Raw genomic sequence first — 16,495 nt, 5'->3', positions numbered from 1 at the left:
GCATGGCAGGGACCTGCAGACATTTTTCCTTCTTTGCCACATGGGGTATGGGTTGCCTGCTAGGATCATCTAGGCATAACTCAATTCATTAGTCCCCTGCTAATGTAACTAATGTTGTATCTAAAGCAGCAGCCTGTGTTGAAAGTCTTTACATAACACTGTTTGAAGAATTCTTTTCTACCTTATCAATTAACAATTAACATACATACCACATAGCTTCTCAATTTTTATGCCCATGACTTCTGTAGTTTTTATCCACTGTCATTTTACAGTTCACAAAACCCCCAAAGTTTCAATATCTTGAAGGAACGTTGTTATAATGATGTATTTTTAAAAGCTCATTTACAGATATGATGGGGTGCTTTTTCCTATGAGAGATGTTGTTTTCTCTCTGAAATACTGAATTAGTTGCATTGTGCTGACCTCACTCTACTTGATTTTGATTTCTGTTCCTCAGAAGAAGGGAGTTTTAAAGGGATATTTCAGAATCTGTCTTACAATTGCACAGGAGTCTGTATGTACAGTTTTTCCAGTATAGCCATTTGTTTGAAATGTATAAGAAAGCTGTTCACACAAATATTCGAGTATACATCATCAAATCACTGTAGTCTTAAATTGCATTTAGCAGTGGAGATGCTACAGATTGAATACAGATTCCTGAAGTGTTTTCTGCCTTATAAAGATACTCGTCTCCCCCCACCAAAAAAATTAATTAACATTTAGTAACCTTGTGAATCTGTTCTGTTTCATCTGTAAAAGAGGAATGCATTTTGGATAAAATCCCTTTCTGATAATGTCCTAGACTACTAGTTCATCGGCATTGTGAGAAACAAAATATGTTGCTGCTTTTTCTTCAAAATGGTTATACACACACTGCTGATCTCCAACGTTTTCTTTTCCTTTTTTGTGTGAAAGTCTTTACAGACTGAGACACTCTAAGTGCCCAGTGTGACTTAAAATGGGACTAAGGGAAATTTCATTCCAGTTTTATCATTAGCCTAATAAGCAAACTTAAATATCTTCCTTTCTGCACTTCAGTTTATGTCTCTATCTGATTAAAACCATGAGAGTTCTTTTGTTTATAGTGTTCTTTGAGATCTCTCCAAAACAAAAACTTGATCAAAGAATGAATAATATTTTGTCATTTATTGTGTTCTAGATTGTGTCCCTCCATCAAAGATAGATCTGTTGAACCCCTTCATGTAGCAGGCAATGTATATTGAATAGTAAGTTCCATTCTGTTCTTTCACTTATTGGCTGAAGAGCATCCATCACCCTTCATTTTTCCTTTGAATTACAAGAATTAGAGAAAAACACTGCTATTGTATGCAATATTGTGTATTGTATATTGTGACTATAGTGCTTTTTGTGGTATACTTCAAGGTATACACATATTAAAAAAATTTTACATGTCAGACCTGGCTGTGAAGATTAATTTATTTTACTGAAGTCCAGATGTCTACAGCAAATATATCTACATTGAGTTATTTTCCTAAATGGCTTTTATTTCAGTCAGGAAAAACAAAGAATTTAAAGGCATAAATCAATTGAGCTGTTTTAAATGTCACCTTGAGGATGAGAAGAATTGTGCTCTGGGAATGCCCATTTTCTCCACGGATGGAAAAGGGGCTGACTAGTCCTAGCATCTGCACTAAATCAGATAAATCCCTCTTTGTGTGAAGGGCAACAAAGCTTGTAAAGGGTCTGGAGAGCAAGTCCTATGAGGAGTGGCTGAGAGACCTGGGGTTATTTAGCCTGGAGAAAAGGAGGCTCAGGGGTGACATTATTGCTCTCTACAATTCCCTGAAAGAAGAGTGTAGGCAATTGGGGTTGGTCTCCTCTCCAAGGCAACCAGCGTCAGGACAAGAGGAAATGGTCTCAAGCTGCTCTAGTTTGGTAAGGAGGAAGAATTTCTTCATGGAAAGGGTTGTTAAGCACTGGAATGGTCTACCCAGGGACGTGGTATAGTCACCATCCCTGGAGGTGTTCAAGAAATGACTGGACATGGCACTTAGTGCTATGGACCAGTTCCTAAGGTGGTGATCAGTGAAAGGCTGGACTTAATGACCCTAAAGGTCTTTTTCAACTTAAATGTTTCTGTGATTCTGTGAAGCACACAGCATCACTTATCTGTAAAGTGCAATATCCAGAGGAGGTCAGCAATACATTTACTCTGAGGGTCACAATCCCAGTGAATTATTATGATATTTTTATGTGATTTAAACTGTCAATAAAATAAAATAAAATAAAATAATTTGGTAAAAATAATAAATAGTTAATATTGATCAGTTATATAATTATTTAATCAGCTGTATCCTACATTTGGCTTCAAATGTTTCTGTTCTACAGTGAAACATTTACACTACTCTACCAAAGCATCACAGTGAAGAAACATAGTAAACAACAGCCAGTCACTTCACTTTTGGTTTTTGGACATTTTGCATAGCACCTAAAAGAAAAATTAGGACAGGAAAAAGAATGGAAAATATTAGTATTCAGCTTACCATTCTTCTGTGGTGGAAGAGCTCTTCCATTTTTTATTGATTCTGCTTCTTTGAAGGGAAGATCAAGCTGAAGAAGCTGTAATTGGAAGTGCCCCAGTTACAGCTAGAATCTGTCAGAAGTTCATCTGCTAATCATTTTGCTTACTGCTGCAGCCCGCCTGTCTACAGCTTTCTCCCTTGGGAGCTCATTGCCTTTGTAGTCTGTAGGTTGTTGTCATTTACAGGTAATTTCCAGATTCAGTTCAAAGAGTGAGTTTAGGTTTAGCAAGTCTGAAATGGCACAAATCTAGCTACTGCAGAGATTAGCTGCAGGTATTTTCAGGTGTTCTTGTCATGCTTCCACTGAAATGACCAACAGTCAGCCAAGTCTTACAACCAAACAGAACCAAGAAGAGCTTATTTCATTGACTATTGGAGATTTGGTAGAAATTATTTATTCTGCAACTTTAATAAAAGCTCTCTTCCCTTATATATTGTTAGCACTCAACATAAAATTCAGATCTCAAGCTTCATTTCTGTATACATCAGTCCTTTTAAAAACCCAGACAAATTTTCGCTCCATATGTATATGAAAAAGCCTTGTTGGAGACTCAAGGGCTCTCAGCTTTCAACTTCATCTAAAGCAAGAATATATAGTTGGCTTTGGCAGAAGCAAATATCAGATGACAGAAAATAATACCTTGGGAAGGAAGCAAGAGAACATCTCTCTATCAGTTTTAAAGTGAGAAGAAAACTAGTAAAATTATTGTTGACATATTAATGGAATTTTTTTTATGATAATATCTTTATGGCTTAATTGCATTGTCAGTTTACTCTAGCTAATATACGTCTAAATATACATATATATACATATATATACATACACATACTCCCACACCCGCACCCACATATATATATATATATATATATATATATACACACATGGAAATCCATATGCACAGTGCTGTAATCTATTCTTTGTCACATGGGTCATGTGCTATACAAAGCAGAGTTTAATCTTCCCTCTTCCCTCCTCTGTATTAACCAAGCTCTCATTTCTTATTGTGTTTTCTACTTCTTTCTAAAGGATTAGATTTTTTTTATTGACGAGCCTGAAATTCAAGTCCTACTAGTTTTGCTTGTGTATCACTGAGTAGATTAATGTCTATATTTTTGTTAGCATATTTATGAAGTGTTGATTTTGATGCTCATTTCAGTGATTAATCATTTGGTGATCTAGATCTAAACAAACACACTCCTTGACTGTAAGAGCAAATTTTCTGTGTGACTCCCAACAACAAGAAAGAGTCAATCACATAAAACTACTGCTTATGTTTTCCAAAATAATCTGAAATACAAGAATCTTTCAACACACTGATTAGCAGAAGAGGTTATTCTGTAAGGGAGGAAAATAAATCACTGAAACTGATTGTTCAATGCAGAGCATCCTTTAAAAGCACAAATAGAATCTGAGCCAATACTAGCAGAGAGAATTCTAAGCTAAGATTATGCTGTTATCATATCATGCACTTGAGAGTCCTCTGGTAGAAAACTTTGAGAACAATTACTCACTGATTAATAGAGAGGATATTAATGTCTTTCAGAAGATGCAGTAAAAGTGTTCTTGAGTCTCAAGAATCTAAGTTTTCATTAAAAAATAAGCAGCTTCCAGTTATCCTCATTACAATGCGGAAGAGGTATAGGTAACAAACTGAAAAATTTCAGAACCACGGCTCAGGATGATAACATTAATATGGAAGGGCTTTCTTAGTTCTCTGAAGTGAAATTCTGCACAGATCTAGAAGATGTAACCCAGAAAATAGGAAATTTGAAGTAAGTATGTGGTTCTGGGAAAGTAGTTCATAAAAAAGATAGTAAATATACTTTGGATAGTAGTGAATAACAATAGGTGCTGAACATCTGTCAAGAGGATGGAACTAAGAGAGTTCAGGGAAAACACACCACCTTGAATAAGTTTTCTCTATGCAGGCAATCATTAACATTAAAATCTAAAAGAAAGCCAAAAATACTCCCCATAAAAAAACCCCAACCCTACAGCAGCATCAACAAAAAGGTAGAATATAACATTCTTAGGTGTGTTTTATTCCCAGCTGTGTTTAAATTGTATTTGTTCCTATGGCTTTTCCATGCCCGTACAAGTCATTCTCCGGCTGCATCCTTCTCCAATTATGTGTATGGTTTCCACACAAAAACCTGCAGCAGCAAGTGAAATTTGACCTTTTGTTCCATGCTCCCCTCAGACCCATGACACATGGGAGTTTGTTCCTAACCAAACTTGAAAACATGTCTCTGACTTAAAAATGAAACAAAACAACAGTGGAAAACAACCTCTTGCTTTTTAATTTAACACCGCCCCATAAACCACCACAATAATACTATCAAATCTTAATGTTGTAATTAATATTTCCATAAAGCCCAAAGGAAAAAAATATCAAGATTTGTTTTACATATATAACTTTCAATACTGACCTTTAGATAACAGAACTGACTATGTTGAGCATTTTCTTTTGATATAGCTGTCTTTGTTCTCTGGATGTTTTGCTGTTTAAGGTACAGATACTTCAAATCTCTTCTAAAGGGTAGGGTGCTGGTTTTGTAAACATTGAAGATAAGTTTAAATCATGCTAAAGGTAGCTTTTTAATTAGATGAACATGGGTCATTTCTGACCATGCCTAACTGTTGCTATAGCATGAATTCAGAAATCTATATATGAATGAAATGCTTCTCTCCTTTAGAAGTTATACCATGGGCATACCAAATAAAGTTTGGAGGAACTTGTTTCAGCAAAGTAAGTGAATTATTCATGAAGACACTTGATTGTCCTAGGAATATTTGGGATATGAGCATTTCATGGGACTACGTTGTTGGTATATCCAAACAATCCCACGTTTGTTTGATTTTTGTTTGCCTGATTGACAAGTTGAGTTTATGACCTTGGGTGTCATTTTTGTTCATCATAATTCACAGAAGTGGCCTCAACCTACATCATTAATTTATTCAAAATAAGCTGAAACTTGGAATCAGTCATTTTGTGCAGCTAATCAGGACCCTCAGAGGAAGGAAAGGATGAGCTTGATTAAGATTGCAGATTGAATTTGAGACATTTTGCCTTCATTTCCTCCCTCTGTGACTCCTGGTATTTCTGTCACAACCTTCTGCAAAAATCTTGACTATGCAATATATTGCTCAGTCCTCTTTTCTTTGAAAGAACTGATATTATTCCATGTAGTTATATTGCAATTCTTTTGGGGAATAATTGCTACTTTCTTTTTTTGTGTGTGGACTCTAACACAATAGGATCTATGTGTAGTTGTTTTGTGTTTTGTTGCTTGGGTCTTCAAAAAAAATACAATACTAACAAGGTATCAATCATATTGCACACTTGCACATTTGTCATAGGCCAGATCTTGACTCAGCAATCTCTCATAGTTCATAGCTTATTTTATTTTACATAACTGAACTAAAATCTGCACCTGATTTCTCCTCACAGCTGGAGATTATTACTGTTCTCCCTGCTGTAAAAAGGCTGACATAAATACAAAGCTATCCTATGGGGAAAATTGCACTAAAATAGAAAAAAAAAAAAAAAATCATAATTCCCCCCATTAAGAAAACCTTAAGGCATTGCTAAACTATGCAGATTTTGCGGGGTGTAATGTCAATAACCTTATCCCTATGTCCAAGGATGGACAAGGCACATCCACACTCAACTTGTTACCAGAGCCAGGAAGGGATGCCATGGGAGTGAGAGCAATTAGAGAAATTGAAGCTATTAGATTCAGTATTTGAGGGAAGGCAATTTAATTTTGGAACCATCTCTCTGTTGGAGGTAACTGTTGCTGTAGGGAGCCCAGCTGCAGGAAAGAGGCTTGATACTGGATTGTGGCATACCCACTAAACTGAGCTTTTGTGTTTGCACTGACTGTGGCACAGGGAATGTGCTACTTCCGTAACAGCGCAGCTTACTCCTGGCAGATATTAAATAAACTGTGACTTCTGCCAGAGCTTGCTCCTGTGGAATTCAATTTAGACCCCATCATGAGTGTGAGCAGGTGATTTGGCTGACTCTTCCTGTGGCGATTAACTAGTTACATTACAGTGCCTGGATACTTCCAATGGGATCAATCAGGATATGTTAATTGCACCAAGATAATTTTAAAGTGGTGTAATGGGAAATTTGTTAACTTGGGAGAGATGTTATATTTTTAACAGTAAGGGGTATTGTTATTATTATTCTTTTGAACAGGTGGTCTAACAGCATGGAAGGAACCATGCCGCTGACAACAAGAGAAAAGAGAAGGATGCAGAGAAATGAACCAGCAGGAAGTTCAGAGTTTGTTTAGATAATTTGAAAAACTTATTAGTGGATGGCTCATCTGCACCAAGAAATACAGTATGCTCAAAATGAAGGGATTTCACCAGCAGGACTTTATATTGCTTTCTCAATTGCTTTTTCTTTAGCTTCGGAATGCTTTAACAGAGGGAAAAACCTTGGATGGTGACTTTTATACAATATTATAAGTTGTAAAAGCTGTTCATTTGGGAGACAAAGAGGAAAAAAAATTAATGAAGATACTCAGGAACTGCTGGTGATGCTCTTTTTATGGCTGATCCTGTCTTCTTAAAACTGAGAACTCACAAAAGAAGAGAAAACACAATGTCAAAGGTAATTTTTTCATCTGATGCTGATCATTGTGAGTACTTAATTATCCAGAGAAAGGCAACCTTCATCCAGGGCCACCACAGCAACTCCCATTGCTAAAGGTAAAACAAGATTCAGGAAGAATGGGACATTGTTGAATGCAGCCTCTGATAGAAGTTGAAAATTGCTTATGGTAAGAAGTGGAGTAGAATAAATGAGAAAAGGAGCTTAAGAAGCAGAGAATCAGAAGATTTAGCAGATGAAATAGAGAGGAATTGCAAAATTAGTTCAGTATTGAAAAATATTAGATTGCAATAAACTGGGGCTTAGCAGTATGTTTGCTTCCATGGTGGAAGTAGCTGTGGGTTAGTCCCTGAGGGAATTGCAGTTCCCTCAAAGGACAGACAGAAGTGAATGTGTACTAGGGGTAACTTCTGGGCTAGTGTTATGACTGCTAGGGGAAGGACAACAGGGAATCTCTTCCAATCTCAGTCCCTTCTTTTCCTAGCTATAGCATAAAGGACAGGCTGTTTCCTCCTTGCTGTCTTGTAGAAAACTTATTCTCCAAGTTCTGGGAGTGTTTCTGACTGTAAACCCTGATTGGATATACCAGCTGCTTCCACTCAGCCTTGAATTGAGCGCTTTTAACTGTGGATTAGGAAAAAGCTTAAGATAAACTCTCTCCATTGCATTTTTTTTATTAGCCAGCTCAGAGAGCCCTTTTTTCAGCAGGCTCATTATTGCAAATCCAGCGCTGAAGTGATCAACTCTCTCCATATGTGGTGTATTGAGTACCCCTGTTCCAGGATCATGGGTTCCACTTTGGGAGCAATGCACCTAGCAGTTAGCTGACACAAGGCAGGGTAATGTGGTGTCAAGTACTGGCACAACATTTCTTATGAGAGGAGAAACTAGTAGTTTTGAGATATGAAAGGAGTTGGATTGCTGCTGCTATTCAGTCTCCTGCTTCATGCCACAGTTGTGGACATGGGCTACTGCTCTGAAACATGTCTTTCTGCTAGTTCAGCCACTGAGCAAGCAATAAAGCAAAGAATCATGTGGCATGACAACAGACAGTTGAGTGTATGATTCACAGAATAAAATAAATAGCACAAATTTTAGAATATATTTGATAAATTCAGAAAGTAAATTAAAAAACAGAAAAAAGTTATTACCGTCTGACCTAATCTATTCATTTTTCACACTATCAAAATGAATAGTAACTTGATAACTGCACAGTAGGTATTATTAACACAAATAATAATTTTATGTAACCCTTAAGTCCATGTTAGATCATAAGCATTTCCAGAGACTTGTTTTAAATGCAGGATAATATATACCTTTCAATAACTAGTTTACTTACATTTCTATTATTGCTTATAGTCTAGGTTGGCTATTCTAGTTGTAGGGGTGCAGCACAATATGATGCAGTAATGTGACAGTATGCAAAGTAATTGGGAAGAATAAGTTTGTTTTTTTACACTATTTGCCTTTAGAGGGATGAGTAGGGCAGAGTAAAGGAGGAGATACAGAGTGGGCTGGACCCAAGCAAGCGACAAATATGTGCTGCATTATGAATGCAATATGAATGGCAGAGCTGGTCATTAATCACTGGAAATAGGGAGGGACATTTCAAATAGGGGATTTTTATTTAATATGTTTATTCAACTTTTAGAATATTTATCTTACAAGGAGGTAGTCACAATTGAGACTAATAAGTCTCATTTATAAAAAACATACAGTGAAATGTCTTTTGACAAGATTATAGAACTGTCCTGTAAAGCATCATTTAATAATAAAAAAAAAATTAGAGATTGTTATGACAACCTTAAAAACATGCAGTGATTAAGTGGGGTCATAAAAAAAGTGAAAACAGATCAGAATTTATGAATAAATCAATGGTCTCATCTGTACTGTTGTCTTTATTTATTGGTGTTAATATGTTTGGGATGTTTACTGTAACACAATATATTTCATACTTTGTGGAGATCTATGAAAGCTATTCCTCCCCTTATCACTTTTGCAATTTATTCTGAAGAACTACCAATTCTAAGATAAGTGAGATTCTTTCCATACCAGAATGAAGGTTCTGTTTTTTGAAATCATTAAATGCCCATTGAGATACATTTTGGGCATTTATAATTATCTGTTATTTTATCTCTAGGGACCCAGGTCCTACCTCTGTGGTAAATCCTGGCATTCACTCCACGCTGGTGAGTGACTGAACTCCTCCTTCAGCATTGTGTGGCAGCACCTTACAACCTGGGAAGCACTGTTTCCCTAATATTTTATCCGAGATAATTATATTAAACATTGTGCCAGAATCTTAAGCATAAAGGTGGTTTAGCCTGGAGAAAAGGAGGCTAAGAGAAGGCTTTGTTGCTCTCTACAGCTCTCTGAAAGGAGGTTGTGGCCAAGTGAACATCAGTCTCTTTGCTCAGTCAGCTTACAACAGGACAAGAGGAGAAGGCCTCAAGCTCTGCCAGGGGAGATTCGGGTTAGTAATCAGGAAGAATTTCTTCATTGAAAGGATGGTTAAGCATTGGAATGGACTGCCTAGGGAGGTGGTGGATCCACTGTCCCTGGAATTGTTCAAGAAATGACTGGACATGGCACTTAGTGCTATGGACATGGAATTTAGCGCTATGGTTTAGTTGACAAGGTGGTGTTTGGTCAAAGGTTGGATTCAATGATCTTGCAGGTCTTTTCTAACCTTGATGATTCTATGATTCTCTTCTATTCTGTAATTCTATGAAATATCTGGTTTATTTGATCCTTCATACGCATTAGTCTGATGAAATGTAAAATGGTACATAACAACAAAAAATCCCTATCTAGAAGGGCACAGCAGTGAATGACCTTATCAAATGTGTAGAAATTCACCTTATCAAACATGTTAAGCATTCTTCCATTATTCTGGGAGGCTCTTCTGTCTTAGATGTTGTAGTAATTTAACATTCAATTTTGCTATGGTGTTGTAGTGGTCACTATCATGACCTATGAGGGTTCCCTGACTGGCAGGTATACGAAGATGGAGACTGGGATTCACAGGATTCCACAATACACAATATCACAGATGTTTCTGAGAATGTCTTCATTACAAGTTACTACAAAGCTATTGTTATTAAAACCAAATGCTTAGTATATACATACACACAAGTCTCTGCAAAATTTCTACTAGGAGAGCAGTTAAATTTATATATGTATGTATGCATATATATTACTAGAGTAAAGCAGTTACTGAGTTCCAGCTATGGGAGCAAATACATGCTTATGAACATTTGCCTGTGTGTGTGCCCCATAAATGTATCATACAAGCTGTTACTGCTACAGCAATCACCAAGTTGTTCCAATCATTGAAGAAAAAATTGTCACTTTAGTGGTTATCCATGTCCTGGTGTCATGGAGTGCGGAGTCAGGCAGGCACCCCCATCAAGACTGGTCTGTCTAGGAGACCTTGTGCAGGTTAAGCACTGGAAAAATGTGCAGAGAAGCTCTCTTTGAGTAGGCAGCAATTTACTTTTTGTACTTTTTACTGTAGATACGTAAGAGGGTGCACATTGTCAGTTACTGGAATAATGATTGCTGATTCCAGTTTTCCTGGGAGATCAGTTCATTATCACAGTTTCTTTATCCTGGATCCATCAAGGTTTCTTTGTTCTGCCAGCTACTCCCCATCACACAGAGTTTTTGGATGAGCTTATCAGAGATGTCTTGGGACTCCAGCTAAAGATATATCCCTTTTTGTCAGTGTGTTTACCAGGTCACTGTTGTGGTGGCTTCTATGAGGTGTATGATGCTTAAATTCTTAAGCATCAATTTTATTCTTACTTCAGTGAGAAATTTAATTGGTCATAATTTTTAACAAATGTGAAAGTAGTAAAAGAGTGTGCCTGACACCTTAGAAATATAACTGTGCACTCAGTCTAATGATGTTTTCTTTTCTATACTTCTTGCATCAAGACTCAAAAGACTTCTGTGTGTAGAAAACCAGAGAAAATTAAAAGAACATTTCTGGGTAAAAACCCCAGTTATTTGGTTTGGTTTGGTTTAATTTGGATTTGTTTTGTATAGAAAGATATAAAACAAGCAGTTGGTTTTTTGTCTGAATTATAAAAGTACTTGATTTTTTTTCACTGTGGCATGAAATTAATTCTAACTGCTTTCATACCCTTTCTAATTCTAACTGCTTTCATACTCTTTTTGGAGACTGGAAGTCAGAGAGATGTTAAGTGAGTGTCCAAGGGCATTGAAATCACCCTATAAACTTTAATTTTCTGGGCATTTGGTCATCATCCTCTTTTTATTCTCCCTTCCTCCCCCTAATCTGTGTGTCGTGCAATATTCACGGCAGTCAGAAAAGATTTGCAAAAAATAAAGGGTTTTGTTATTTTTTTAAAAATGTTTTAGGTCAGTGTTCAGTGAAACGTTTATTATTATATTTACCAGGTGTACTGCAGGGGCCAATAAGGTACCATAGCAGCATACCAGCATTTTCTAAAAAGTAAAACCAGCACAAATTTTGGAGCATTTTAGTGAGCTGTTGTAACTCCAGTCTGTTGTAGCTGTACTTGCTTTCTCTTCCATCCTGCAGGGCCATCCATATTTTCTTGTTCAACTCACTAGCCATGTAATGTTCTGAAGACCAATGTTGGGGAAAGCTCTCCTTCAGTGCTGAGGACTCTATTTATTTGCAGTTATGAAGGAATCATTGTGAAGCAGCAGGGAAAGAAGGATGGATAAAATAAAGATTTGTCCAGTAACTGCAAAAGTGATTACCATCTAATTCTTCATAACATTGTGTGTTTTCGGTCCTACTCTCTTTCAATGAGGGTATTGGGTGGGGGATCTCTCATTATTCAAAAAATATACGTATCTCCTTATAACTAAGTGAAATACTGGAGTGAAAATATTTATAGAAAGGGAGTGAAGACATCCTAGTTTCAGTGCACATTAGGAAACTCCTTCAGCATTAAGGCAGAATAAAATGTTATATATAGATATATATTTATAGTCTCCATGTGTCCTTATGGTGGGCTTTTACCAGAAGGAGAGGCAATTTCATCAAGGAGATGAAAGTCAGTAACAGATATTAATCCGATTTACCCCCCCTATACACAGTCTCCTTTGCTCTTTTGCCTTTCTAATCCACGCTGCCTTGGACACTGCATCTGTTCCCTGCCTTCATTGTCAGTGCCTAAAAACCAAGGTAGGAAATTCCAGTGCTCTAACATTGCTGAGAGTTTGTCTCCCAAAAGATACAGTCCTGGACACACAATGCTGCTGCCTAATGCTTCGGTCACCTGAGGAACAAAAATAAGGAGGAGATACCAAGTTTCCTGTGGTACTGAGATGAAAATGTCTAAGCCTTTCTTCAGCTCTTCATGGTGACATTGTGAGCTGGAACCTCAGCCAACCAATAGACATAAATATTCCTGGAAATGACAAGGAATGAATGTCAATTAACATGACAAAATCACATTGGAAATGCTTTTTGCTGTATCATGTACATTTTGTTCTTTCCTGCTAAGAATAAGAGTTATTGTAACCACAAGGCAATTCTATCTTTGTCTCCAGAATGTCCTGATCAATATCTCTTTGTTGGTAGTATGTAGCAATCAGTACCATCCCTAATATAGAAGGGTAAAGAACCCTAAAGTAGCAAATTTTCTACAATGTAGAAGTAAAGGTATTGATTGCAGGTACTTGCTCTTTGGCCCAAATTGTGGCTGCAAAGTATCAAGTTAACATTTTTCCTCTGTTTTTCTCATCCCTGCTACATCTTCCTGCATGCATCCAAACATCACAAACAGAAAAAACAATAGAGCAACAAAGCTTTCCAGAAAGAACAATGGGAAGAGTGAAAAAGATCAGTCCTTTTCTGGTCTACATTATTTAGCAATTAAGTTGTAAGCTCCCTTCTCTTTTCTTTTAAAAAAGAGTTAAATATTTCATTATGTTTTGGATTATGGGAAAAAACCTACCAACCAACCAACAACAATAGAAAAACCCAAAACCCAACCCAGTATAAAACTAAAGGGAAAACAATTGAAGTGCTAAACAGAATAGATCAAAACCCTTCTCTTAATCCTATCCTGTCAATTATAGCCCTCAGAAGTGGGGGAAATCTGCTGACATTTTGAGATTTTTAAAATGGGGAGTATTAGAGGTTGCATGTAGGAACACACTAGTAACAAAAGTTTCAAACATGAGTCTGTATTTGGAAAAAATTTCACCAAATTCCAAGTTCAAAAATGTCTGCTTTACAAGTCCTGCTATACTTATGTTACAGCAACAGGTATTAAGATGATACAGGGATTGCTAATCATCAACTAGCTGAAGTGTCTGCAAGGGTTGAAATGCTCCATTCACATGGGATTCTAAAGGAATACCAGCAATATTCTGAAGAAAATAGTCAAGCTGCAGATTTATAGTGCTGGAATTGGACTATATGTCTTTTGTAAAACTGTGGCACAGCTAGCTAGATTGCAAAGCAAAGTCAGAAACAACATGACACACTACAGCAACCAAGTTCTCTCAATTCTTACAGGTTTTTCAGCAGACTATTTTTATTGATATATGCCTTCCTAAATTTTCCTTCTGTTGTCTTATAACTCATAGTCCTTGTAATGCTGTGAATATTAAGACAGAATGAAAACCAGAAATGGGAGAAACATAATTATAGGGAATAAATGTATATGAGTTAGAAAAAACATAAGATGGTTTATTGTACCAAAACCATAAAATAACCTATAAGCTATGCAAAAAAAAAATTCTGAATCTCTATCTAAAATTTCATTTAAATCCTGAAAGATTGCTTAAAAATGTGAAAAGGACTTTGGGGTAAATTCTAGGTAAATATATCTAGTTAAATTTCTGTAAATTTTCTTGCTTTTAAGTAAGAGTGACATTATCACAGTTGCTAACAATGTGAAGGGGATGAACATCTGGTCAACAAGGAGGGAAAATGAAAACTTTTGTGAAAACCCATTTTCATCAGCCAGCAATACTTTGCAGTATAGAAGGAAATTACAGTAGTGTTCTTTTATATGCCAATAATGGACAGTGCCCACAGAGATTTTTATATCCAGCAATTTCCAAAGAAAACAAACAAGAAAATTTTGGTTTATAAAACACTTAATCACTTTATCTGGTTTCTTCAGTGCATGAACAATTTAATGGAATTTAGGGTTTAAAATTGCACCAGTGAGAAACCACTTTAGAGTCCAGGGAAAAATGGCATTGTCACTATGTCACCAAAACAGATATGTTTTTTAAATTCTGTGTTTCAATTCAAACTAACTATTTGTGTTCATACAGGGTTATTTATCAAAGCTGAATCCTTCTGTACAGGAAAATTCTGTGCAGGCAGATTCTCTATCTCATTTGTATCACTTCCACTATCAGGAAACTTTCAGAATCTAGGCAAATAAATTTGAAATATCCTTACTATAAGCATTTGTAATAAACACTTTTTATTCTATTGAGAGTTATTGACACTTATCCCATGGAAAGATGAGTACACATTATTGATCTCAGCGGTCCAAGTTCAAATAAAATAAAATTTGTGTAATGGTTACAGTTTTTATATAATTTTAAAAGATTTTTATATGGATAATTTTTAGTATAACAATGAGACACACGAAATCTTTTGAATTTCTAAGATGTGACAGGTGTTGAAGGTGTGAAAAAATTGAAGGTGTTGGAAAATTTTCTCTGAATGCTCCTATCTCTCCAAATTCCCATGCATGTAATTTTATTTTTGGATTTTGTCCTGTATTTCTACATCTTGTTCTAAATTAAAAAAAAAAAAAAAACAACAAACCAGACTGGATGTTTTGTTGCATATTTTCATAAATAATCAAAATGTGACCTCTGTTTTTCACTCGTTTTATTCCTTGACTTTGAAACTTTGCAAATAGTTTATGCCTCTTCGTATCTTAGTAGTTTATATTTTTTACTGTTTGTTTTTAAGATTAGATCTTTGTTTTCTCCTAAGAAATTACTATTGTAAACCCCACCAAATAAATGAATCATGTATGATAACTTTTCTGTAGAAGCTTTACTGGCATTGGTCTGCTTTTTTATTATATTCTGTGGGGGTTTTTTTGTCAGTCATTTAGTGGATTGAATACCTACAGTGCCCTTTCGTTCAATTCCACATTTCTATAAAGGTACTTTGACAACTTTGGCTGTGAACCATTTTACCTCTGCTTTGCACAGAGGTTCTCTCTGAATTCCTTAGACTGTGGATCAGAAACCTGGCTTGCAAAATTTCATTAGTAGTGCAGGAAACTACTGTAATTCATCTAAGTCTAGTAAATCCAGTAGGAGTCAATTACTTAATTATACTTAAAAATGTCATCGATTGCTGTCCTGCATTGACAAGTTAAAGATTCTTTTATATTTTAAGCTTCAAGCCCATTTTTTGGATCAAGAGTTGAATGGAAATATCATGTCACAGCTAGACCTATATGGAAAACCTGGAAATCATATGAACAGAGTATTGTGGATCAATCTTAGCTCTAGGTTAAAGAAAGACCTTTTCAGAATTATCAATTTCAAATTTTGCAAAACCACTAAATGTACAATAAAGAGATGACATGCTAATGGTCTGTAATACTGTCAGCAGTGCAAAAAATTAACAGCATAATTCAGTGAGTTGCACTGTTGACTTATCCTCTTTTCATTAATACTTTTTTTATAAATCATAGGTTCTGACTTCTGCAAGTGTGCAGCATGGCTATTTGTGAATGGTTTTATTTGGTAAAAAATAGTAGCATACAAATGATGGCTGAACAAGATGTTGAACATCAAATTATTATAATGGAATCTATTTATAAAAGTAATTTTAATGTATTCTTTTGTGCTCTTTGCTTATGTTGCCTCTTTTATTTCCAGAGAGAACATGTATTTATAATCATATATTGTCAGTTGATTCAAGGTTAAAGACAATGTTGATTACCATAGAATGCTTGATTTTACACATCGAATGTGTATTACATGTATTGCTTTCTTTAAACGTCTTTCTAAAGCAATTGGTGATAAACAGTGATGGGGACTACTCTTTGTGACAAATCAGTATGCTTCTGTCTCCTTTGACATATTCAATAGCCCAATTGCCACTTTTTTTTTGTGTGTGTGAAATACCAGATGTTTCTGAAAATCTTTTGAAATGAATCAGTAATCTATTAAAGCTCCATTGTTTGAAATTTTGAATGAATTTTCAATACAAACAATGGAGAATTAGATAAAGACCTCCCACTATTGTTAATAGGATTTTTACATGGAATGTTCTACTCCCATTTTAAAACTTTCCATTTTGCTCCGCTAAGTTCCTTGAATACT

General features: G+C 35.8%; 1 long non-coding RNA gene across 1 annotated transcript; it reads right to left on the bottom strand.

The window, feature by feature from the left end:
- Nucleotides 1–2,057: 2,057 nt before the first annotated feature.
- Nucleotides 2,058–12,759, bottom strand: LOC108447987. Its single transcript, XR_001863731.1, has 3 exons — nucleotides 12,479–12,759; nucleotides 2,505–2,580; nucleotides 2,058–2,224 (listed from the first exon to the last, which is right to left on the bottom strand). It is a non-coding gene; the product is annotated as an uncharacterized LOC108447987 (long non-coding RNA).
- Between the last annotated feature and the right edge of the window lie 3,736 nt (nucleotides 12,760–16,495).

The sequence above is a fragment of the Corvus brachyrhynchos genome, unplaced genomic scaffold (assembly GCF_000691975.1).
Source record: "Corvus brachyrhynchos isolate BGI_N302 unplaced genomic scaffold, ASM69197v1 scaffold14, whole genome shotgun sequence".
Classification (NCBI taxonomy): Eukaryota; Metazoa; Chordata; class Aves; order Passeriformes; family Corvidae; genus Corvus; species Corvus brachyrhynchos.
Note: the sequence above shows the minus strand (reverse complement) of the source record. Positions and strands in the feature narration are given on the sequence as shown.